Source organism: Rhamphochromis sp. 'chilingali' (assembly GCF_963969265.1).
Source record: "Rhamphochromis sp. 'chilingali' genome assembly, chromosome: 14".
Taxonomy (NCBI): domain Eukaryota; kingdom Metazoa; phylum Chordata; class Actinopteri; order Cichliformes; family Cichlidae; genus Rhamphochromis; species Rhamphochromis sp. 'chilingali'.
Genome location: NC_137941.1, coordinates 36,499,722 through 36,523,391, shown reverse-complemented (window position 1 = coordinate 36,523,391; position 23,670 = coordinate 36,499,722).

The window sequence follows — 23,670 nt, the reverse complement described above, 5'->3', positions numbered from 1 at the left end:
ACCACTCAATTACTTGTGGTAGTTTCTGTGCAATAAGCAGGAAACAGCGCAGCAAAATGCCAAACAGCTTTAATAGGTTACTAATATGTTATTAAATGCAAACAATCAAACTTAAAAAGTGTGTTATTACCTGGAAACACCTGTGGTAGTTTTTGTGTAATAAGCATAAATTGAAACAGACTGCAAAGAGCTGGCTGCCAGTAGGTGGCAAAATGCAGCCTACTGGCAGTCTGCAATTTTTTTCATCCCCGGATAAAGACAAAGAAGAAGTAGGGCACCGACTGCTAAGTTTAGCGACCATTTGCCTCCTTTTTGGCTTGCGTCGTAGAACCATGATTAGATAAACCTGTGGATTATAACAAAGCAGTTTGAATCAAACCCATATTATAGCTAATGCTGTAGGACTGCAATGTTTTTTATTCCTTACGTTATATTTAGGACCATGTCTCTTGTATTTGGTACTTCTCAAGCTTCTTGTGTTCCTTCTTCCTGATGCTGCTGCCATTCGCTACATCTATCACTACAGCTGTCTTTTCCTGTTTGTCTACCACCATTATGTCCGGTTGGTTAGCCACCACCATTTTATCTGTCTGTATCTGGAAATTCCATTTGCCACCACCCTAGTGGGCATCTCCAATTTTAACTTCAGGACTTATCTGAAGCAACATCAACATCTGTGCCATATTCAGCACAGATTATTCTGTACACTATGCCAGCCACTTGGTTATGGCGTTCCATGTATGCAGGGTGCTGGACTTGGGGTGAAACCCTCCATGCATGGTCAGGAGCTTTCTTGTCTTTATGTCAGTGGCTTCTATCTCCTCCTTTGGCCAGCCTATTACCCCAGCAGGGTACCTGATCACGGGCAGGGCGTACGTGTTGATGGCCCGGATCTTGTTCTTACCGTTCAGCTGACTCCTCAGGACTTGCCTGACCCTCTGCAGGTACTTGGTGGTTGCAGCTTTCCTAGCGGCCTCTTCATGGTTCCCATTCGCCTGCTGGATCCCGAGGTACTTGTAACTGTCCTCTATGTCTGCAATGTTGCCTTCTGGTAGTTCAATCCCCTCAGTTCTGACTACCTTCCCTCTCTTTGTTACCATCCGACTACACTTCTCCAGTCCGAACGACATCCCGATGTCATTGCTGTATAGCCTGGTAGTGTGGATCAGTGAATTGATGTCTCGTTCACTCTTGGCATACAGCTTGATGTCCTCCATGTACAGGAGGTGGCTGACAACTGCTCCGTTCCGTAGTCGGTATCCGTAGCCAGTCTTGTTAATGATCTCACTGAGGGGGTTCAGGCCTATGCAGAACAGCAGTGGGGACAGAGCATCTGCTTGGTAGATCCCGCACTTGTTGGTGACTTGTGCTAAAGGCTTGAAGTTGGCCTCTGGTGTTGTACGCCACATCCCCATTGAGTTCCTGATGAAGGCTCTTAGGGTCCTGTTGGTCTCGTATAGGTCTAGGCATTCCAGGATCCAGGTGTGGGGAGTCATAGGCGTTCTTGTAACCATTCCAGGTTGATCAGCCTAGTACTTCCTTTCCAGTCACCTTTCTCACTCAACATGTGTTAACAGACCTCTCTGCATTGAATCATACCTGTTATTAACCTCTGTCTCTCTTCCACAGCATGTCTTTATCCTGTCTTCCTTCTCTCACCCCAACCAATCACAGCAGATGGCCCCGCCCCTCCCTGAGCCTGGTTCTGCCGGAGGTTTCTTCCTGTTAAAAGGGAGTTTTTCCTTCCCACTGTCGCCAAAGTGCTTGCTCATACGGGGTCATATGATTGTTGGGTTTTTTTCTCTGACTGTATTATTGTTGGCTCTCTACCTTACAATATAAAGCACCTTGAGGTGAGTGTTGTTGTGATGTGGCACTGTATAAATAAAACTGAATTGAATTGAATCTTGGCTGTTATGATGCAGGACAGAAGCTTCCATGTGCTGAGGCAGGTTATTGGCTGGTAGTTGGACGTGACAGGTCCCTTCTGGGACCCCTTGGCGATCAGGTCTGTCCGTCCTTCAGTTCATCATTCTGGGTGTCTCTCAGCTAGCACCTGGTTCATTTGTACTGCTAGATGCTCCTGGAGTGCAGTCAGCTTCTTCAGCCAGTAGGCATGAACCATGTCAGGCCCTGGTGCTGTCCAACTCATACTGGAGACCCTTTTTTGGATTTCTGCCACTGTGATGGTTATTGGACCCTGTGGAGGTCGCTGTGGTCTGCCCTCAGATCCACTAGCCCCTGAGCATTGCCGTTATGGGTTGTGTCCATCTCCCATATGCTCTTCCAGTATTGCTCTGTCTCCAGCCTTGGTGGTGCTGTTCTCATATTGTTCCCCTGCCACTGAGAGTACACCTTGGATGGTTCTGTGGAGAACAGCTGGTTTATTCTCCTGCCTTCGATCTCTCTGGTGTACCTCTTCAAGTGGCTGGCCATAGCTGTGAGTTGTTGCTTGGCAGTTTCCAGCTTGCTGTACTTCTTAGGCACCTTTTTCATCGCACCTCTCTTTAAATTTAATTAAACTGTGATGAAATAGTACTGATGGCACTTCTCCATACAATGATATTTGTTCATACAAGTGTAAGGTATACTCCAAGCTTTGACCAGCCAGCATCTTTGCTATGGTGAGAACAAATCGAGTGTAGTGGGTAGCACATTTGATTTCTGGTAATATTAGATGTTGCTGCAAGAGACTGAAACAAGAATTCTGACTTTCAAAAGGCTGACATACAGCAGCATATTCCTCTCAAAAAGTTACATGGTGAGATCACTAAAGGTTAACTTCTTTCTTTTACCAGCTCATGTCACTTATCTAGCAATTACTCCTGGCATTTTTAATCAGTTCTGAAATATTCGTCAACTTAACTAACTTAACTACATTTGAAAGACTTTATAATTGTATCGAAAAAAGGAAAAATATCAAACACATCAGAATAATACATTATCATTAACTTAGCAATCTGTCTCAGCTGCTGCGGTGAACTCAGACAGTATGCTAACTTGGTGAAGTGACTGTGTTAGCTGTTAGTTTATTAACTGTTAGCTAATGGTGCCACTGATTGAGAAATATGTTGCTCACATTTTACTAAAATCGCTTGGAAGAAACAAAAATCTGAAGGAAATTAGAACACTTAATGTGATACAGTGATTAATGCAGAGCCACCTTATGACCAGTGTTTCTGGCTTTTCAATGGCTCTTCAATCCCGCCCCCTCTCACAACAACAGACAGTTGGATGGACCTCCATATTTGACAGGAAATTACCTGTCAAATATGGTAATCGTTATTACCATATTTGGTAATAAAGATTATTACTAGTACGATGTTTATTAGAAAAAGAAAGAAAAATCTAAAGGAAAAAGTTCAGTTGACTGTTTTTAAAGCTTTTTAAAGTTTATGTAGATTTTTTTTACTGCAGAAAATTTATCATTTTGAAGTCAAATTATTATTTTTTAAATAAAAGACATAAAAGCAAACACAACGCAAAAAGACAAAGAACAAAAACAATTTGTTACACTTTGTGCATAATATTAGTACAAGAACCACAACTGATAGAAGAAAAGGACACTTAATAAGTTGTATTCCATTGTCTTTTCTCTGAATCTAAATCAATCCAGCTGTTATATCAGACTGATATCTTTTACGATTTCTTTATTATAATGTATTTAAGTACTGAGCATTAAGGTTTACAGTTTGTGTGCACTATTAACAAAGAAATTTGAAAGTCATTAAATAAATCAAATAGGATAAATGTTTAGTTTTTTTCCCAGTGCCAGTGATTGCTTTTGAGTTGATAGGTCGTGTGAGCGCAGAGTAGTAAATTTTCAGAGTACCTGTTTATTTTGTCTGCATTTACTGTTGTCTGTATTTCTCCATCCAGCATTGACAGTTAATGTTCTGCTCTACCAAACTGATCTTTAGATGTTCCATTATATTTTCAGTTCAACTGCTTAAGTTGTGTTTGTAGTGGTAGCAGAGCACCAGTGTCGAGTGTTGCTCCACAAATATAGACACTGTGGCAGAGTGGCAGCAAAATCAAAACACTGCATCAAGCATTTCCAGCACCGGTAATCATTACTTCTGCGGTTTTAATCCCGACTTGCATTTTATTAGCCCCAAAAACAGTGATGTACAAAACGACGGAGAACACGGCAGCTCCGTACGAAGACAGACGTGACGAAAAGAGTATGAGGAAAAAATCAAGGAGTGAAAGGGTCAGACCCACACGAGCATAGAGTGGAGTAAGGACGTCAGCCTGCTGCCCGACTTTCATCACGCACATATTTATTATCATATGGTCCTAAGTGTGAGTGCACACACTCACAACATGTTTAGTAACTTCAGATCCCTGCAACAAGCCCAGGTCCAGTTTACTTTGGTGATTTGGACGATTCCATCTCACAACTGTTGTTACAGGCCAACGCATCTATTTGTCGTTTCAGGTTGTAGTATTACACAACATTGTGTAACACAACATTTTCAGATCTCAGAAAACAATGAGTGTTTCGTAATTCATTCAATTATTGTCTTTATTTATAACTGGCATTATTGTTTCATTCTATTATAGAATCTTACAGGAAAGAGGCAAAATTGTAAAAATCCATCGTGCTTTATTCGCTGCTTCGGTGAAAAACAAATCAACAATGCAACAACAACAACAAAAACCATTGCAAAACAACATACTGAAACAGTTATTCATCACTTGATTGCTTCAGTACAACACTTGGGCACATATATGCGGACGATTCATGGCTGTTTTGATCTCGCTCTCTCTCTTAACCGATCAAATCTGGCTGTGGTAGCAGCTTTAAACTCAGTATGACCCAGGCTGACAGAGGGGCCCAGTCTGGATCACATTCCAGCATTTTGTAGGCTGGTTTTCCTACAAAATACAACCAACATTAGCCCGCAAAGCCACAGTGAACAAAGCAGCATAGCAACGAATTCAATTCAAATCAATATAAGACTTACTTGTAACCTACATCAACAATTGTGTTATGATAAATTACGTAATAACTACAACAGAAGACTGACCTTTGTGGGAATGCTTGGAGCAGACTAACCTGTTCCTTACTGCTTATTGACCACTGTCTTTCCATTCTAGTCCTTCCTTGAGGATTCTGAATGTTTTCTGACCTAACATACTCGCTTCAAAACAATTAATAGTCTTTAAAGTGTTACCAGTGTGCTGCAGTGTGGTAATCATGCATGTTTTGTTTTTATTAAATCGGGTGAGTTAACACTGATTATACGCAGGACAGCAGCTATCAAGGACCGGAATAAAGAAAAATTGCTTCAGTAAACTGAATAATTACAAAGTTGCTCTTCAAATGTTCAATCAAAACATAACACAGAACGTGAGAACGAATGATGGTTATACAAGAGTTTCACTCCTATTCACAAGAGCACCAGTCATCGGTAATTTACATAACAGCATTCTCTGGATGTGTGGTTTTAGAAATCTTCCTATCCAGTAGCAATTTTGTTCTTCAGCACAAGGATTTTGGGGGAGAGCTTTTCCCCATCCAATCCCATCAACACTTTCTGAATGAATTCATAATAGTGCCTCAATTCCTTGGGGAAGGCTAGGTTTAGTGCATAGATTACTCCAAGCATCAATGCACAAGCTTGGGCCGGAGATCCAATGTTGTCCATGACTATCTCCCCTTCAACAAATATGTCATCATAATGTCCATTTTGTCCATCCTCCCTGTTGATGACATAAATGCCCATGGTGTGCTTCTTCAGGTCTCTCTGGATGTCATCTCCTTCAATGTCCTAAACGTTTAATAAAAAGGTAAAAGAAAAAACAATGAACTCTACAATTAAATTCCAATCTAGTCGTTTGTGTGTGTGTGTAACACACACACACAAATATCTATCTAAAAAGCGTGTGTATAGATGACTTGCTTACAATGACTTAAACGACTTACTAAGTACTCCCGAATAAGGCTTCCGTCCTCTTCACCAGGGCAGATCAAAGCGCCCTGAGAACTGCTTCCCTTTTCACGTTAACATCACTTTCAGCCTGTTTAAAGAGAGTTGCTGATTAAACCAATTTGGAAAAAAAACAATGTCTGAAATTCGCAATGAGTAAATCTTATCATAATGTCAGTTCAAACATAGTAAATAAAATTTATATATGAAATTTCAAAATTTAGATTGCTTGGCCGGTCACCTAAAATGGCTTATTGGACTCACCAGTGACCTGCCGCTTAAGACAAAAGAAATCCTAATAGAATTTACAATATTCACATTTACCTCTTGCATGATGTGCAAGTGGTGGGCAAGTTTCTGCCCAGAAACACCGCCCTTCTTCTGGAAAACTGTCATCAGCCGAGGTGTAATTCTGTCTGTGCCGCGAAGGTCGTCTCCAGTTGAAGTGATACGCTGGAATTCAGCATTTACCTGCATCACACACACACCACACACACAGAGAAAAAAAGAAGACTGGTGCTTAATCATTGGTATGATTATTTTGTTATTTCTTCATTAAATGCTACGATGCAATTGCCATCACTTCATAAAGCATGATTATCATATGGGTTAGTATACAGTGCATGAAGGATGTTACTACTGTTAATCAAAGAAGAAATGAATGGCATCAGTCCATTTAACGGGTTTAAAGGGTTTTAAAAAGCAGATATTTGTCTGTTTCAGGTGGTTGGCAACACATTTTCCTGCACTCTTTGTCCACTGGTGGGAGTGTCTCACCTGTGGGGTCAGCGGGGCAGAACTCTGCCGTCAGCAACAGAGAGCAGAGAAAATTTAGAGGTGCAACTAAAAGCATGCTTGCCATGTAAGCCCCAAACATCTCTGAAATTGCTCTGCAAAATTGTGACTGTCTCTACTCTAAGCTGCTGATGGTCACACAGTGTACATTTACTCTGGTATCTAGTGTATCATATGGTACTGTCACGATCCTGGGTCTTATGACCCAGTGTTTTGAGTTTTAGTTCATTTTGATGTTTTAGTTTATGTAAGCCCTTCAGGTTCCTAAGTTCATTTGTTATCATGCTTAAGTGTTTCTAGTTCTTATTATTTCCCCCTCGTGTTTCCAACTATGGTAAATCTCCCCTGCTTTTCATGTGTTTCATGTCTGTGTCTTACATTGTGAAGTTTGGGTTGTCATGTCTACGTCTCATTATGTTTCCTGTTTTATTGTGAAGAGGTCTGGTGTTTCTGTGTTCATCGTGTTCAGTTTTACTCTTCCCCTGTGGCGTTGTTATGTTCATGTTGATCTACTGTGCCTTTCTGTTCCATGTTTCAGATCCCTATGTTCTGTCTCCCCCAGTCTGTTAAGTCCACATGTCTTGAGTTCCGTCAGTGTGTTTCCTGTTTTACTTTCACAGTCTGTTCTATGTTAATGTTTCTAGTTTTGCTTCCCTTGCCTCGTCCTGCTCAATTACTCTCAGCTGTGCTCTCCTCCTGTGGCTCATTCCCCCTCGTTATCCCTCAGTGTATTTAAGCCCCATGTTTCTCTTTGTCAGTGTTGCGTCCTCCCTCATAGCTGTGTGATTTCTCCCCGTGCTTTAGTCTCCCCAGTTTAAGTTCAGTACTGTTTTTTGTGTTTCACTTTATGCCAGCATTAAAGCTGTGTTTTTGAGTTTACGTTTCGTCTCCGTGAGTTTGCGTTTGGGTCCTACTTTTGCCTGCACACAGCCGTACTGTGACAGAAGGACGCAACCAGACAATGGACCCAGCAACTCATAATCCCTCCGCTGAGCTCCGGGAGGACATGATCTATGCGGTGGAGTTTCTATGCCAGGAATGGTTTGCGCTGCCCTTTGAAGAGTACCAGGAGGAGTTAGCCATCCGTCTGCAGAGGATGGTTTCTGGACTTCCCTGGCTATTTGGCACGCTAAACCCTCTCATCCAGGACTTCCTCGTTTCCACCGTACACATCCGCCCTTAAGGGGGGGGCTCTGTCACAGGCTGGGTCTCCGACCCAGCACTTTGAGCTTTCTTTGTATTGTTCTCATTTTTTGAGATGTTGTTAGTTTTGTGTTATTTCCTATTTGCCTTTAGTTTAGGCAGTTATTGTTCCTGGGTTTTCTATGTTTTGGGGTTTTCTATTTATTTCATCACGTATTAGGTCTGTTAAGTTGTGTTGTCATTTCCTGTTTTATTCTGACAATGTCATGTGTTCTTTGTTCATTGTATTTAGCTTTCCTCTCCTGGTCCTGTCATTAGGTTTATGTCTGTCAGCTGTTTTCCCCCATGTGTCGCCACTTCCCCTGATCACCTCATGTCTGTATTTAAGCCTTTTGTTTTCTTCATGCCATTGTCAGTTCGTCTGTTTATTCTCACCAGAATCATGGTCATAGTCATAGCCTGTTTATTTTCCACCTCGGTCATAGTTATAGTTTTTGGTCTTAGTACCTTTAGTGTTTTGTTTCTTAGTGTTTTGTCAGTTCAGTGTTTTGTTTCTTAGTGTTTTGCCTGTTTGCTTTGGTCTCTTGGTTTATTTCCTGCCGTCATCGCAATAAAGGTTCACTTTTCTGTTAATCATTACTATCCCTCGTCATCATCTGCTTTTGGGTCCTGCTTCCGCACACATCGGCGCACCCCGCCGTGACAGAACGAACTGACCAGTCATGGACCCAGCAGACTCTGCTCTCACCGAGTGTCTGGAGGAGATGGCTCAGATCCAAGCGATCCTCAACCGCGTCCTCACAGCGCCCGATTTGAAGAGCAAGCTGGTAATGATTAACACTGCTGAAGCTATTATGGAGAGGGATCCCCGCCTTCTCCAGCTCCCGGACTCACCTGCCATCGTTGATGCCTTTACGAGGATAAAGGAGATGCTGCAGGCCCAGGGACTGTCGAGTCAGGAAATGGCTTCCAGCACCCACCAGTCACAACAACCCCACAATCAGTCATCTCCATTGCTGCCTCCGGAACCTGAGTGTGTTCGTGTCGGTTCGCTGAGATTCGCCGCAGCGTCACCACCTCTCAGCTCACCAGTTTCCACGCCCTCATCACAGTCTCGCCATACTCCTGTCACAGTTCAGCGCGAGGAAGCGCCGCACACCATAGACTTGGACGACGACGAGCGCCAGTCTATATTCTGCGCTCTCTTGGAGGAGGAGCTCCGGTGGAAGCCGTGGCTCATTCCGGAGCACGAGCACTCTTTCCGGGGAACTCGACTGGCTCTCGGGGGACCTCGGAGTTACCAAGGACTTCCACCCATCGCTCCGCCGTCTTCCACTCCTAAGAAAAAGCGGCGTGCGCGCCACCGACGCTCCGTATCACAAACGCAAGTGAGTGATTACATTTTGGCTCCTCATGTTTTCTCTCAGGAAGTTGTTGAAATTGACACTACTTTTCCGGTTAATGAGCCCGGCTATACAGAGACTGTTTGCCCTGGAAAAGCTAGCCATCAGGCTCAGCTAAGCTGCTGTGATACTGCTATCCAGGCCGGTTTGGAGCCGGAGACGGAGGTACAGCTGGTGCAGCCGATTTCAGTGTCAGCCGGAGGGCCCGGGGAGCCCGTCCGGCCTCATGTTTCGTCTGCTGGAGGTTCAGGAGAACCCAGCCAGCCTCATGTTTCGTTTGCCGGAGGTTCAGGAGAACCCAGCCAGCTTCATGCTTCGTCTGCTGAAGGTTCAGGAGAACCACACCAGCCTCATGCCTTGTCAGCTGGAGGGCCCGAGGAGCCCATCCAGCCTCATGCCTCGTCAGCTGGAGGGCCCGGGGAGCCCATCCAGCCTCATGCCTCGTCAGCTGGAGGGCCCGGGGAGCCCATCCAGCCTCAAGCCTCGTCAGCTGGAGGGCCCAAGGAGCCCATCCAGCCTCAAGCCACGTCTGCTGGGGGGCCCAAGGAGCCCATCCAGCCTCATGCCTCGTCAGCTGGAGGGCCCGGGGAGCCCATCCAGCCTCATGCCTCGTCAGCTGGAGGGCCCAAGGAGCCCATCCAGCCTCAAGCCTCGTCAGCTGGAGGGCCCAAGGAGCCCGTCCAGCCTCACGCCACGTCAGCTGGCGGGCCCAAGGAGCCCGTTCAGCCTCATGCTTCGTCAGCTGGAGGGCCTGAGGAGCCCGTCCAGCCACCTTCTGCTTCACCACCTGTGGCTGCCTCACTGTCACCTGGTTCTGCCTCTGCTACGCCCGGTCCAGCTCCGGTCTGTGCTTCGCCCGGTCCAGCTCCAGCCTGTGCTTCGTCAGCCGCAGCTCCAGCCTGTGCTTCGTCAGCCGCAGCTCCAGCCTGTGCTTCGTCAGCCGCAGCCTCAGAGCCTTCGTCCTCGTCTGGTCCGGCCTCGTCAGAGTCTTCAGCTCCGGCCTCGTCAGAGTCTTCAGCTCCGGCCTCGTCAGAGTCTTCAGCTCCGCCTGGTCCGGCCTGTGCTTCTGCTACGCCTGGTCCGGCCTGTGCCTCTGCTTCGGCCTCGTCAGAGTCTTCTGCTACGCCTGGTCCGGCCTCGGCTTCGGCCTCAGAGTCTTCTGCTACGCCTGGTCCGGCCTCGGCTTCGGCCTCGGAGTCTTCGTCCTCGCCTGGTCCGGCCTCGGCTTCGGCCTCGGAGTCTTCGTCCTCGCCTGGTCCGGCCTCGGCTTCGGCCTCGGAGTCTTCGTCCTCGCCTGGTCCGGCCTCGTCAGAGTCTTCGTCCTCGCCTGGTCCGGCCTCGTCAGAGTCTTCAGCCTCGCCTGGTCCGGCCTCGTCAGAGTCTTCAGCCTCGCCTGGTCCGGCCTCGTCAGAGTCTTCAGCGTCGCCTGGTCCGGCCTCTGCCTGTGCTTTAGCGTCGCCTGGTCCTGTGCCCTCCAAGCCTCGGCCGGTACGCCTGACACTTGGGCGCCGCCGCCGCCTTCCGCACGGTCGGCCGCCTGAACTGTTTCTACGCCGTTGCCGTCCGCACGGTCGGCCCCCTGAACCGTTTCCGTGTCGCCGCCGTTGCCGTCCGCACGGACGGCCCCCTGATCGCATGAACTATGACTTTCTGGACCGTCACCCTCCGGGTCGGCCCCCTGAGGAGTCATGAACTGTTCCCTGCGCTCCTGTGATTTTGATGGACTTTTTGTTTTTTTGGCCTTGTTTCTGGCCCTCCGACCTGGACCCCCGCCGCCCGCCCTTGGTGGGTTGTTTTTGGTTTTGTTTTTCGAGGTTTTGGGGCGTCTGGAATCCGCCCTTGAAGGGGGGGCTCTGTCACGATCCTGGGTCTTATGACCCAGTGTTTTGAGTTTTAGTTCATTTTGATGTTTTAGTTTATGTAAGCCCTTCAGGTTCCTAAGTTCATTTGTTATCATGCTTAAGTGTTTCTAGTTCTTATTATTTCCCCCTCGTGTTTCCAACTATGGTAAATCTCCCCTGCTTTTCATGTGTTTCATGTCTGTGTCTTACATTGTGAAGTTTGGGTTGTCATGTCTACGTCTCATTATGTTTCCTGTTTTATTGTGAAGAGGTCTGGTGTTTCTGTGTTCATCGTGTTCAGTTTTACTCTTCCCCTGTGGCGTTGTTATGTTCATGTTGATCTACTGTGCCTTTCTGTTCCATGTTTCAGATCCCTATGTTCTGTCTCCCCCAGTCTGTTAAGTCCACATGTCTTGAGTTCCGTCAGTGTGTTTCCTGTTTTACTTTCACAGTCTGTTCTATGTTAATGTTTCTAGTTTTGCTTCCCTTGCCTCGTCCTGCTCAATTACTCTCAGCTGTGCTCTCCTCCTGTGGCTCATTCCCCCTCGTTATCCCTCAGTGTATTTAAGCCCCATGTTTCTCTTTGTCAGTGTTGCGTCCTCCCTCATAGCTGTGTGATTTCTCCCCGTGCTTTAGTCTCCCCAGTTTAAGTTCAGTACTGTTTTTTGTGTTTCACTTTATGCCAGCATTAAAGCTGTGTTTTTGAGTTTACGTTTCGTCTCCGTGAGTTTGCGTTTGGGTCCTACTTTTGCCTGCACACAGCCGTACTGTGACAGAAGGACGCAACCAGACAATGGACCCAGCAACTCATAATCCCTCCGCTGAGCTCCGGGAGGACATGATCTATGCGGTGGAGTTTCTATGCCAGGAATGGTTTGCGCTGCCCTTTGAAGAGTACCAGGAGGAGTTAGCCATCCGTCTGCAGAGGATGGTTTCTGGACTTCCCTGGCTATTTGGCACGCTAAACCCTCTCATCCAGGACTTCCTCGTTTCCACCGTACACATCCGCCCTTAAGGGGGGGGCTCTGTCACAGGCTGGGTCTCCGACCCAGCACTTTGAGCTTTCTTTGTATTGTTCTCATTTTTTGAGATGTTGTTAGTTTTGTGTTATTTCCTATTTGCCTTTAGTTTAGGCAGTTATTGTTCCTGGGTTTTCTATGTTTTGGGGTTTTCTATTTATTTCATCACGTATTAGGTCTGTTAAGTTGTGTTGTCATTTCCTGTTTTATTCTGACAATGTCATGTGTTCTTTGTTCATTGTATTTAGCTTTCCTCTCCTGGTCCTGTCATTAGGTTTATGTCTGTCAGCTGTTTTCCCCCATGTGTCGCCACTTCCCCTGATCACCTCATGTCTGTATTTAAGCCTTTTGTTTTCTTCATGCCATTGTCAGTTCGTCTGTTTATTCTCACCAGAATCATGGTCATAGTCATAGCCTGTTTATTTTCCACCTCGGTCATAGTTATAGTTTTTGGTCTTAGTACCTTTAGTGTTTTGTTTCTTAGTGTTTTGTCAGTTCAGTGTTTTGTTTCTTAGTGTTTTGCCTGTTTGCTTTGGTCTCTTGGTTTATTTCCTGCCGTCATCGCAATAAAGGTTCACTTTTCTGTTAATCATTACTATCCCTCGTCATCATCTGCTTTTGGGTCCTGCTTCCGCACACATCGGCGCACCCCGCCGTGACAGAACGAACTGACCAGTCATGGACCCAGCAGACTCTGCTCTCACCGAGTGTCTGGAGGAGATGGCTCAGATCCAAGCGATCCTCAACCGCGTCCTCACAGCGCCCGATTTGAAGAGCAAGCTGGTAATGATTAACACTGCTGAAGCTATTATGGAGAGGGATCCCCGCCTTCTCCAGCTCCCGGACTCACCTGCCATCGTTGATGCCTTTACGAGGATAAAGGAGATGCTGCAGGCCCAGGGACTGTCGAGTCAGGAAATGGCTTCCAGCACCCACCAGTCACAACAACCCCACAATCAGTCATCTCCATTGCTGCCTCCGGAACCTGAGTGTGTTCGTGTCGGTTCGCTGAGATTCGCCGCAGCGTCACCACCTCTCAGCTCACCAGTTTCCACGCCCTCATCACAGTCTCGCCATACTCCTGTCACAGTTCAGCGCGAGGAAGCGCCGCACACCATAGACTTGGACGACGACGAGCGCCAGTCTATATTCTGCGCTCTCTTGGAGGAGGAGCTCCGGTGGAAGCCGTGGCTCATTCCGGAGCACGAGCACTCTTTCCGGGGAACTCGACTGGCTCTCGGGGGACCTCGGAGTTACCAAGGACTTCCACCCATCGCTCCGCCGTCTTCCACTCCTAAGAAAAAGCGGCGTGCGCGCCACCGACGCTCCGTATCACAAACGCAAGTGAGTGATTACATTTTGGCTCCTCATGTTTTCTCTCAGGAAGTTGTTGAAATTGACACTACTTTTCCGGTTAATGAGCCCGGCTATACAGAGACTGTTTGCCCTGGAAAAGCTAGCCATCAGGCTCAGCTAAGCTGCTGTGATACTGCTATCCAGGCCGGTTTGGAGCCGGAGACGGAGGTACAGCTGGTGCAGCCGATTTCAGTGTCAGCCGGAGGGCCCGGGGAGCCCGTCCGGCCTCATGTTTCGTCTGCTGGAGGTTCAGGAGAACCCAGCCAGCCTCATGTTTCGTTTGCCGGAGGTTCAGGAGAACCCAGCCAGCTTCATGCTTCGTCTGCTGAAGGTTCAGGAGAACCACACCAGCCTCATGCCTTGTCAGCTGGAGGGCCCGAGGAGCCCATCCAGCCTCATGCCTCGTCAGCTGGAGGGCCCGGGGAGCCCATCCAGCCTCATGCCTCGTCAGCTGGAGGGCCCGGGGAGCCCATCCAGCCTCAAGCCTCGTCAGCTGGAGGGCCCAAGGAGCCCATCCAGCCTCAAGCCACGTCTGCTGGGGGGCCCAAGGAGCCCATCCAGCCTCATGCCTCGTCAGCTGGAGGGCCCGGGGAGCCCATCCAGCCTCATGCCTCGTCAGCTGGAGGGCCCAAGGAGCCCATCCAGCCTCAAGCCTCGTCAGCTGGAGGGCCCAAGGAGCCCGTCCAGCCTCACGCCACGTCAGCTGGCGGGCCCAAGGAGCCCGTTCAGCCTCATGCTTCGTCAGCTGGAGGGCCTGAGGAGCCCGTCCAGCCACCTTCTGCTTCACCACCTGTGGCTGCCTCACTGTCACCTGGTTCTGCCTCTGCTACGCCCGGTCCAGCTCCGGTCTGTGCTTCGCCCGGTCCAGCTCCAGCCTGTGCTTCGTCAGCCGCAGCTCCAGCCTGTGCTTCGTCAGCCGCAGCTCCAGCCTGTGCTTCGTCAGCCGCAGCTCCAGCCTGTGCTTCGTCAGCCGCAGCCTCAGAGCCTTCGTCCTCGTCTGGTCCGGCCTCGTCAGAGTCTTCAGCTCCGGCCTCGTCAGAGTCTTCAGCTCCGGCCTCGTCAGAGTCTTCAGCTCCGCCTGGTCCGGCCTGTGCTTCTGCTACGCCTGGTCCGGCCTGTGCCTCTGCTTCGGCCTCGTCAGAGTCTTCTGCTACGCCTGGTCCGGCCTCGGCTTCGGCCTCAGAGTCTTCTGCTACGCCTGGTCCGGCCTCGGCTTCGGCCTCGGAGTCTTCGTCCTCGCCTGGTCCGGCCTCGGCTTCGGCCTCGGAGTCTTCGTCCTCGCCTGGTCCGGCCTCGGCTTCGGCCTCGGAGTCTTCGTCCTCGCCTGGTCCGGCCTCGTCAGAGTCTTCGTCCTCGCCTGGTCCGGCCTCGTCAGAGTCTTCAGCCTCGCCTGGTCCGGCCTCGTCAGAGTCTTCAGCCTCGCCTGGTCCGGCCTCGTCAGAGTCTTCAGCGTCGCCTGGTCCGGCCTCTGCCTGTGCTTTAGCGTCGCCTGGTCCTGTGCCCTCCAAGCCTCGGCCGGTACGCCTGACACTTGGGCGCCGCCGCCGCCTTCCGCACGGTCGGCCGCCTGAACTGTTTCTACGCCGTTGCCGTCCGCACGGTCGGCCCCCTGAACCGTTTCCGTGTCGCCGCCGTTGCCGTCCGCACGGACGGCCCCCTGATCGCATGAACTATGACTTTCTGGACCGTCACCCTCCGGGTCGGCCCCCTGAGGAGTCATGAACTGTTCCCTGCGCTCCTGTGATTTTGATGGACTTTTTGTTTTTTTGGCCTTGTTTCTGGCCCTCCGACCTGGACCCCCGCCGCCCGCCCTTGGTGGGTTGTTTTTGGTTTTGTTTTTCGAGGTTTTGGGGCGTCTGGAATCCGCCCTTGAAGGGGGGGCTCTGTCACGATCCTGGGTCTTATGACCCAGTGTTTTGAGTTTTAGTTCATTTTGATGTTTTAGTTTATGTAAGCCCTTCAGGTTCCTAAGTTCATTTGTTATCATGCTTAAGTGTTTCTAGTTCTTATTATTTCCCCCTCGTGTTTCCAACTATGGTAAATCTCCCCTGCTTTTCATGTGTTTCATGTCTGTGTCTTACATTGTGAAGTTTGGGTTGTCATGTCTACGTCTCATTATGTTTCCTGTTTTATTGTGAAGAGGTCTGGTGTTTCTGTGTTCATCGTGTTCAGTTTTACTCTTCCCCTGTGGCGTTGTTATGTTCATGTTGATCTACTGTGCCTTTCTGTTCCATGTTTCAGATCCCTATGTTCTGTCTCCCCCAGTCTGTTAAGTCCACATGTCTTGAGTTCCGTCAGTGTGTTTCCTGTTTTACTTTCACAGTCTGTTCTATGTTAATGTTTCTAGTTTTGCTTCCCTTGCCTCGTCCTGCTCAATTACTCTCAGCTGTGCTCTCCTCCTGTGGCTCATTCCCCCTCGTTATCCCTCAGTGTATTTAAGCCCCATGTTTCTCTTTGTCAGTGTTGCGTCCTCCCTCATAGCTGTGTGATTTCTCCCCGTGCTTTAGTCTCCCCAGTTTAAGTTCAGTACTGTTTTTTGTGTTTCACTTTATGCCAGCATTAAAGCTGTGTTTTTGAGTTTACGTTTCGTCTCCGTGAGTTTGCGTTTGGGTCCTACTTTTGCCTGCACACAGCCGTACTGTGACAGAAGGACGCAACCAGACAATGGACCCAGCAACTCATAATCCCTCCGCTGAGCTCCGGGAGGACATGATCTATGCGGTGGAGTTTCTATGCCAGGAATGGTTTGCGCTGCCCTTTGAAGAGTACCAGGAGGAGTTAGCCATCCGTCTGCAGAGGATGGTTTCTGGACTTCCCTGGCTATTTGGCACGCTAAACCCTCTCATCCAGGACTTCCTCGTTTCCACCGTACACATCCGCCCTTAAGGGGGGGGCTCTGTCACAGGCTGGGTCTCCGACCCAGCACTTTGAGCTTTCTTTGTATTGTTCTCATTTTTTGAGATGTTGTTAGTTTTGTGTTATTTCCTATTTGCCTTTAGTTTAGGCAGTTATTGTTCCTGGGTTTTCTATGTTTTGGGGTTTTCTATTTATTTCATCACGTATTAGGTCTGTTAAGTTGTGTTGTCATTTCCTGTTTTATTCTGACAATGTCATGTGTTCTTTGTTCATTGTATTTAGCTTTCCTCTCCTGGTCCTGTCATTAGGTTTATGTCTGTCAGCTGTTTTCCCCCATGTGTCGCCACTTCCCCTGATCACCTCATGTCTGTATTTAAGCCTTTTGTTTTCTTCATGCCATTGTCAGTTCGTCTGTTTATTCTCACCAGAATCATGGTCATAGTCATAGCCTGTTTATTTTCCACCTCGGTCATAGTTATAGTTTTTGGTCTTAGTACCTTTAGTGTTTTGTTTCTTAGTGTTTTGTCAGTTCAGTGTTTTGTTTCTTAGTGTTTTGCCTGTTTGCTTTGGTCTCTTGGTTTATTTCCTGCCGTCATCGCAATAAAGGTTCACTTTTCTGTTAATCATTACTATCCCTCGTCATCATCTGCTTTTGGGTCCTGCTTCCGCACACATCGGCGCACCCCGCCGTGACAGAACGAACTGACCAGTCATGGACCCAGCAGACTCTGCTCTCACCGAGTGTCTGGAGGAGATGGCTCAGATCCAAGCGATCCTCAACCGCGTCCTCACAGCGCCCGATTTGAAGAGCAAGCTGGTAATGATTAACACTGCTGAAGCTATTATGGAGAGGGATCCCCGCCTTCTCCAGCTCCCGGACTCACCTGCCATCGTTGATGCCTTTACGAGGATAAAGGAGATGCTGCAGGCCCAGGGACTGTCGAGTCAGGAAATGGCTTCCAGCACCCACCAGTCACAACAACCCCACAATCAGTCATCTCCATTGCTGCCTCCGGAACCTGAGTGTGTTCGTGTCGGTTCGCTGAGATTCGCCGCAGCGTCACCACCTCTCAGCTCACCAGTTTCCACGCCCTCATCACAGTCTCGCCATACTCCTGTCACAGTTCAGCGCGAGGAAGCGCCGCACACCATAGACTTGGACGACGACGAGCGCCAGTCTATATTCTGCGCTCTCTTGGAGGAGGAGCTCCGGTGGAAGCCGTGGCTCATTCCGGAGCACGAGCACTCTTTCCGGGGAACTCGACTGGCTCTCGGGGGACCTCGGAGTTACCAAGGACTTCCACCCATCGCTCCGCCGTCTTCCACTCCTAAGAAAAAGCGGCGTGCGCGCCACCGACGCTCCGTATCACAAACGCAAGTGAGTGATTACATTTTGGCTCCTCATGTTTTCTCTCAGGAAGTTGTTGAAATTGACACTACTTTTCCGGTTAATGAGCCCGGCTATACAGAGACTGTTTGCCCTGGAAAAGCTAGCCATCAGGCTCAGCTAAGCTGCTGTGATACTGCTATCCAGGCCGGTTTGGAGCCGGAGACGGAGGTACAGCTGGTGCAGCCGATTTCAGTGTCAGCCGGAGGGCCCGGGGAGCCCGTCCGGCCTCATGTTTCGTCTGCTGGAGGTTCAGGAGAACCCAGCCAGCCTCATGTTTCGTTTGCCGGAGGTTCAGGAGAACCCAGCCAGCTTCATGCTTCGTCTGCTGAAGGTTCAGGAGAACCACACCAGCCTCATGCCTTGTCAGCTGGAGGGCCCGAGGAGCCCATCCAGCCTCATGCCTCGTCAGCTGGAGGGCCCGGGGAGCCCATCCAGCCTCATGCCTCGTCAGCTGGAGGGCCCGGGGAGCCCATCCAGCCTCAAGCCTCGTCAGCTGGAGGGCCCAAGGAGCCCATCCAGCCTCAAGCCACGTCTGCTGGGGGGCCCAAGGAGCCCATCCAGCCTCAAGCCACGTCAGCTGGAGGGCCCGGGGAGCCCATCCAGCCTCATGCCTCGTCAGCTGGAGGGCCCAAGGAGCCCATCCAGCCTCAAGCCTCGTCAGCTGGAGGGCCCAAGGAGCCCGTCCAGCCTCACGCCACGTCAGCTGGCGGGCCCAAGGAGCCCGTTCAGCCTCATGCTTCGTCAGCTGGAGGGCCTGAGGAGCCCGTCCAGCCACCTTCTGCTTCACCACCTGTGGCTGCCTCACTGTCACCTGGTTCTGCCTCTGCTACGCCCGGTCCAGCTCCGGTCTGTGCTTCGCCCGGTCCAGCTCCAGCCTGTGCTTCGTCAGCCGCAGCTCCAGCCTGTGCTTCGTCAGCCGCAGCTCCAGCCTGTGCTTCGTCAGCCGCAGCCTCAGAGCCTTCGTCCTCGTCTGGTCCGGCCTCGTCAGAGTCTTCAGCTCCGGCCTCGTCAGAGTCTTCAGCTCCGGCCTCGTCAGAGTCTTCAGCTCCGGCCTCGTCAGAGTCTTCAGCTCCGCCTGGTCCGGCCTGTGCTTCTGCTACGCCTGGTCCGGCCTGTGCCTCTGCTTCGGCCTCGTCAGAGTCTTCTGCTACGCCTGGTCCGGCCTCGGCTTCGGCCTCAGAGTCTTCTGCTACGCCTGGTCCGGCCTCGGCTTCGGCCTCGGAGTCTTCGTCCTCGCCTGGTCCGGCCTCGGCTTCGGCCTCGGAGTCTTCGTCCTCGCCTGGTCCGGCCTCGGCTTCGGCCTCGGAGTCTTCGTCCTCGCCTGGTCCGGCCTCGTCAGAGTCTTCAGCCTCGCCTGGTCCGGCCTCGTCAGAGTCTTCAGCCTCGCCTGGTCCGGCCTCGTCAGAGTCTTCAGCCTCGCCTGGTCCGGCCTCGTCAGAGTCTTCAGCGTCGCCTGGTCCGGCCTCTGCCTGTGCTTTAGCGTCGCCTGGTCCTGTGCCCTCCAAGCCTCGGCCGGTACGCCTGACACTTGGGCGCCGCCGCCGCCTTCCGCACGGTCGGCCGCCTGAACTGTTTCTACGCCGTTGCCGTCCGCACGGTCGGCCCCCTGAACCGTTTCCGTGTCGCCGCCGTTGCCGTCCGCACGGACGGCCCCCTGATCGCATGAACTATGACTTTCTGGACCGTCACCCTCCGGGTCGGCCCCCTGAGGAGTCATGAACTGTTCCCTGCGCTCCTGTGATTTTGATGGACTTTTTGTTTTTTTGGCCTTGTTTCTGGCCCTCCGACCTGGACCCCCGCCGCCCGCCCTTGGTGGGTTGTTTTTGGTTTTGTTTTTCGAGGTTTTGGGGCGTCTGGAATCCGCCCTTGAAGGGGGGGCTCTGTCACGATCCTGGGTCTTATGACCCAGTGTTTTGAGTTTTAGTTCATTTTGATGTTTTAGTTTATGTAAGCCCTTCAGGTTCCTAAGTTCATTTGTTATCATGCTTAAGTGTTTCTAGTTCTTATTATTTCCCCCTCGTGTTTCCAACTATGGTAAATCTCCCCTGCTTTTCATGTGTTTCATGTCTGTGTCTTACATTGTGAAGTTTGGGTTGTCATGTCTACGTCTCATTATGTTTCCTGTTTTATTGTGAAGAGGTCTGGTGTTTCTGTGTTCATCGTGTTCAGTTTTACTCTTCCCCTGTGGCGTTGTTATGTTCATGTTGATCTACTGTGCCTTTCTGTTCCATGTTTCAGATCCCTATGTTCTGTCTCCCCCAGTCTGTTAAGTCCACATGTCTTGAGTTCCGTCAGTGTGTTTCCTGTTTTACTTTCACAGTCTGTTCTATGTTAATGTTTCTAGTTTTGCTTCCCTTGCCTCGTCCTGCTCAATTACTCTCAGCTGTGCTCTCCTCCTGTGGCTCATTCCCCCTCGTTATCCCTCAGTGTATTTAAGCCCCATGTTTCTCTTTGTCAGTGTTGCGTCCTCCCTCATAGCTGTGTGATTTCTCCCCGTGCTTTAGTCTCCCCAGTTTAAGTTCAGTACTGTTTTTTGTGTTTCACTTTATGCCAGCATTAAAGCTGTGTTTTTGAGTTTACGTTTCGTCTCCGTGAGTTTGCGTTTGGGTCCTACTTTTGCCTGCACACAGCCGTACTGTGACAGAAGGACGCAACCAGACAATGGACCCAGCAACTCATAATCCCTCCGCTGAGCTCCGGGAGGACATGATCTATGCGGTGGAGTTTCTATGCCAGGAATGGTTTGCGCTGCCCTTTGAAGAGTACCAGGAGGAGTTAGCCATCCGTCTGCAGAGGATGGTTTCTGGACTTCCCTGGCTATTTGGCACGCTAAACCCTCTCATCCAGGACTTCCTCGTTTCCACCGTACACATCCGCCCTTAAGGGGGGGGCTCTGTCACAGGCTGGGTCTCCGACCCAGCACTTTGAGCTTTCTTTGTATTGTTCTCATTTTTTGAGATGTTGTTAGTTTTGTGTTATTTCCTATTTGCCTTTAGTTTAGGCAGTTATTGTTCCTGGGTTTTCTATGTTTTGGGGTTTTCTATTTATTTCATCACGTATTAGGTCTGTTAAGTTGTGTTGTCATTTCCTGTTTTATTCTGACAATGTCATGTGTTCTTTGTTCATTGTATTTAGCTTTCCTCTCCTGGTCCTGTCATTAGGTTTATGTCTGTCAGCTGTTTTCCCCCATGTGTCGCCACTTCCCCTGATCACCTCATGTCTGTATTTAAGCCTTTTGTTTTCTTCATGCCATTGTCAGTTCGTCTGTTTATTCTCACCAGAATCATGGTCATAGTCATAGCCTGTTTATTTTCCACCTCGGTCATAGTTATAGTTTTTGGTCTTAGTACCTTTAGTGTTTTGTTTCTTAGTGTTTTGTCAGTTCAGTGTTTTGTTTCTTAGTGTTTTGCCTGTTTGCTTTGGTCTCTTGGTTTATTTCCTGCCGTCATCGCAATAAAGGTTCACTTTTCTGTTAATCATTACTATCCCTCGTCATCATCTGCTTTTGGGTCCTGCTTCCGCACACATCGGCGCACCCCGCCGTGACAGAACGAACTGACCAGTCATGGACCCAGCAGACTCTGCTCTCACCGAGTGTCTGGAGGAGATGGCTCAGATCCAAGCGATCCTCAACCGCGTCCTCACAGCGCCCGATTTGAAGAGCAAGCTGGTAATGATTAACACTGCTGAAGCTATTATGGAGAGGGATCCCCGCCTTCTCCAGCTCCCGGACTCACCTGCCATCGTTGATGCCTTTACGAGGATAAAGGAGATGCTGCAGGCCCAGGGACTGTCGAGTCAGGAAATGGCTTCCAGCACCCACCAGTCACAACAACCCCACAATCAGTCATCTCCATTGCTGCCTCCGGAACCTGAGTGTGTTCGTGTCGGTTCGCTGAGATTCGCCGCAGCGTCACCACCTCTCAGCTCACCAGTTTCCACGCCCTCATCACAGTCTCGCCATACTCCTGTCACAGTTCAGCGCGAGGAAGCGCCGCACACCATAGACTTGGACGACGACGAGCGCCAGTCTATATTCTGCGCTCTCTTGGAGGAGGAGCTCCGGTGGAAGCCGTGGCTCATTCCGGAGCACGAGCACTCTTTCCGGGGAACTCGACTGGCTCTCGGGGGACCTCGGAGTTACCAAGGACTTCCACCCATCGCTCCGCCGTCTTCCACTCCTAAGAAAAAGCGGCGTGCGCGCCACCGACGCTCCGTATCACAAACGCAAGTGAGTGATTACATTTTGGCTCCTCATGTTTTCTCTCAGGAAGTTGTTGAAATTGACACTACTTTTCCGGTTAATGAGCCCGGCTATACAGAGACTGTTTGCCCTGGAAAAGCTAGCCATCAGGCTCAGCTAAGCTGCTGTGGTACTGCTATCCAGGCCGGTTTGGAGCCGGAGACGGAGGTACAGCTGGTGCAGCCGATTTCAGTGTCAGCCGGAGGGCCCGGGGAGCCCGTCCGGCCTCATGTTTCGTCTGCTGGAGGTTCAGGAGAACCCAGCCAGCCTCATGTTTCGTTTGCCGGAGGTTCAGGAGAACCCAGCCAGCTTCATGCTTCGTCTGCTGAAGGTTCAGGAGAACCACACCAGCCTCATGCCTTGTCAGCTGGAGGGCCCGAGGAGCCCATCCAGCCTCATGCCTCGTCAGCTGGAGGGCCCGGGGAGCCCATCCAGCCTCATGCCTCGTCAGCTGGAGGGCCCGGGGAGCCCATCCAGCCTCAAGCCTCGTCAGCTGGAGGGCCCAAGGAGCCCATCCAGCCTCAAGCCACGTCTGCTGGGGGGCCCAAGGAGCCCATCCAGCCTCATGCCTCGTCAGCTGGAGGGCCCGGGGAGCCCATCCAGCCTCATGCCTCGTCAGCTGGAGGGCCCAAGGAGCCCATCCAGCCTCAAGCCTCGTCAGCTGGAGGGCCCAAGGAGCCCGTCCAGCCTCACGCCACGTCAGCTGGCGGGCCCAAGGAGCCCGTTCAGCCTCATGCTTCGTCAGCTGGAGGGCCTGAGGAGCCCGTCCAGCCACCTTCTGCTTCACCACCTGTGGCTGCCTCACTGTCACCTGGTTCTGCCTCTGCTACGCCCGGTCCAGCTCCGGTCTGTGCTTCGCCCGGTCCAGCTCCAGCCTGTGCTTCGTCAGCCGCAGCTCCAGCCTGTGCTTCGTCAGCCGCAGCTCCAGCCTGTGCTTCGTCAGCCGCAGCCTCAGAGCCTTCGTCCTCGTCTGGTCCGGCCTCGTCAGAGTCTTCAGCTCCGGCCTCGTCAGAGTCTTCAGCTCCGGCCTCGTCAGAGTCTTCAGCTCCGGCCTCGTCAGAGTCTTCAGCTCCGCCTGGTCCGGCCTGTGCTTCTGCTACGCCTGGTCCGGCCTGTGCCTCTGCTTCGGCCTCGTCAGAGTCTTCTGCTACGCCTGGTCCGGCCTCGGCTTCGGCCTCAGAGTCTTCTGCTACGCCTGGTCCGGCCTCGGCTTCGGCCTCGGAGTCTTCGTCCTCGCCTGGTCCGGCCTCGGCTTCGGCCTCGGAGTCTTCGTCCTCGCCTGGTCCGGCCTCGGCTTCGGCCTCGGAGTCTTCGTCCTCGCCTGGTCCGGCCTCGTCAGAGTCTTCAGCCTCGCCTGGTCCGGCCTCGTCAGAGTCTTCAGCCTCGCCTGGTCCGGCCTCGTCAGAGTCTTCAGCCTCGCCTGGTCCGGCCTCGTCAGAGTCTTCAGCGTCGCCTGGTCCGGCCTCTGCCTGTGCTTTAGCGTCGCCTGGTCCTGTGCCCTCCAAGCCTCGGCCGGTACGCCTGACACTTGGGCGCCGCCGCCGCCTTCCGCACGGTCGGCCGCCTGAACTGTTTCTACGCCGTTGCCGTCCGCACGGTCGGCCCCCTGAACCGTTTCCGTGTCGCCGCCGTTGCCGTCCGCACGGACGGCCCCCTGATCGCATGAACTATGACTTTCTGGACCGTCA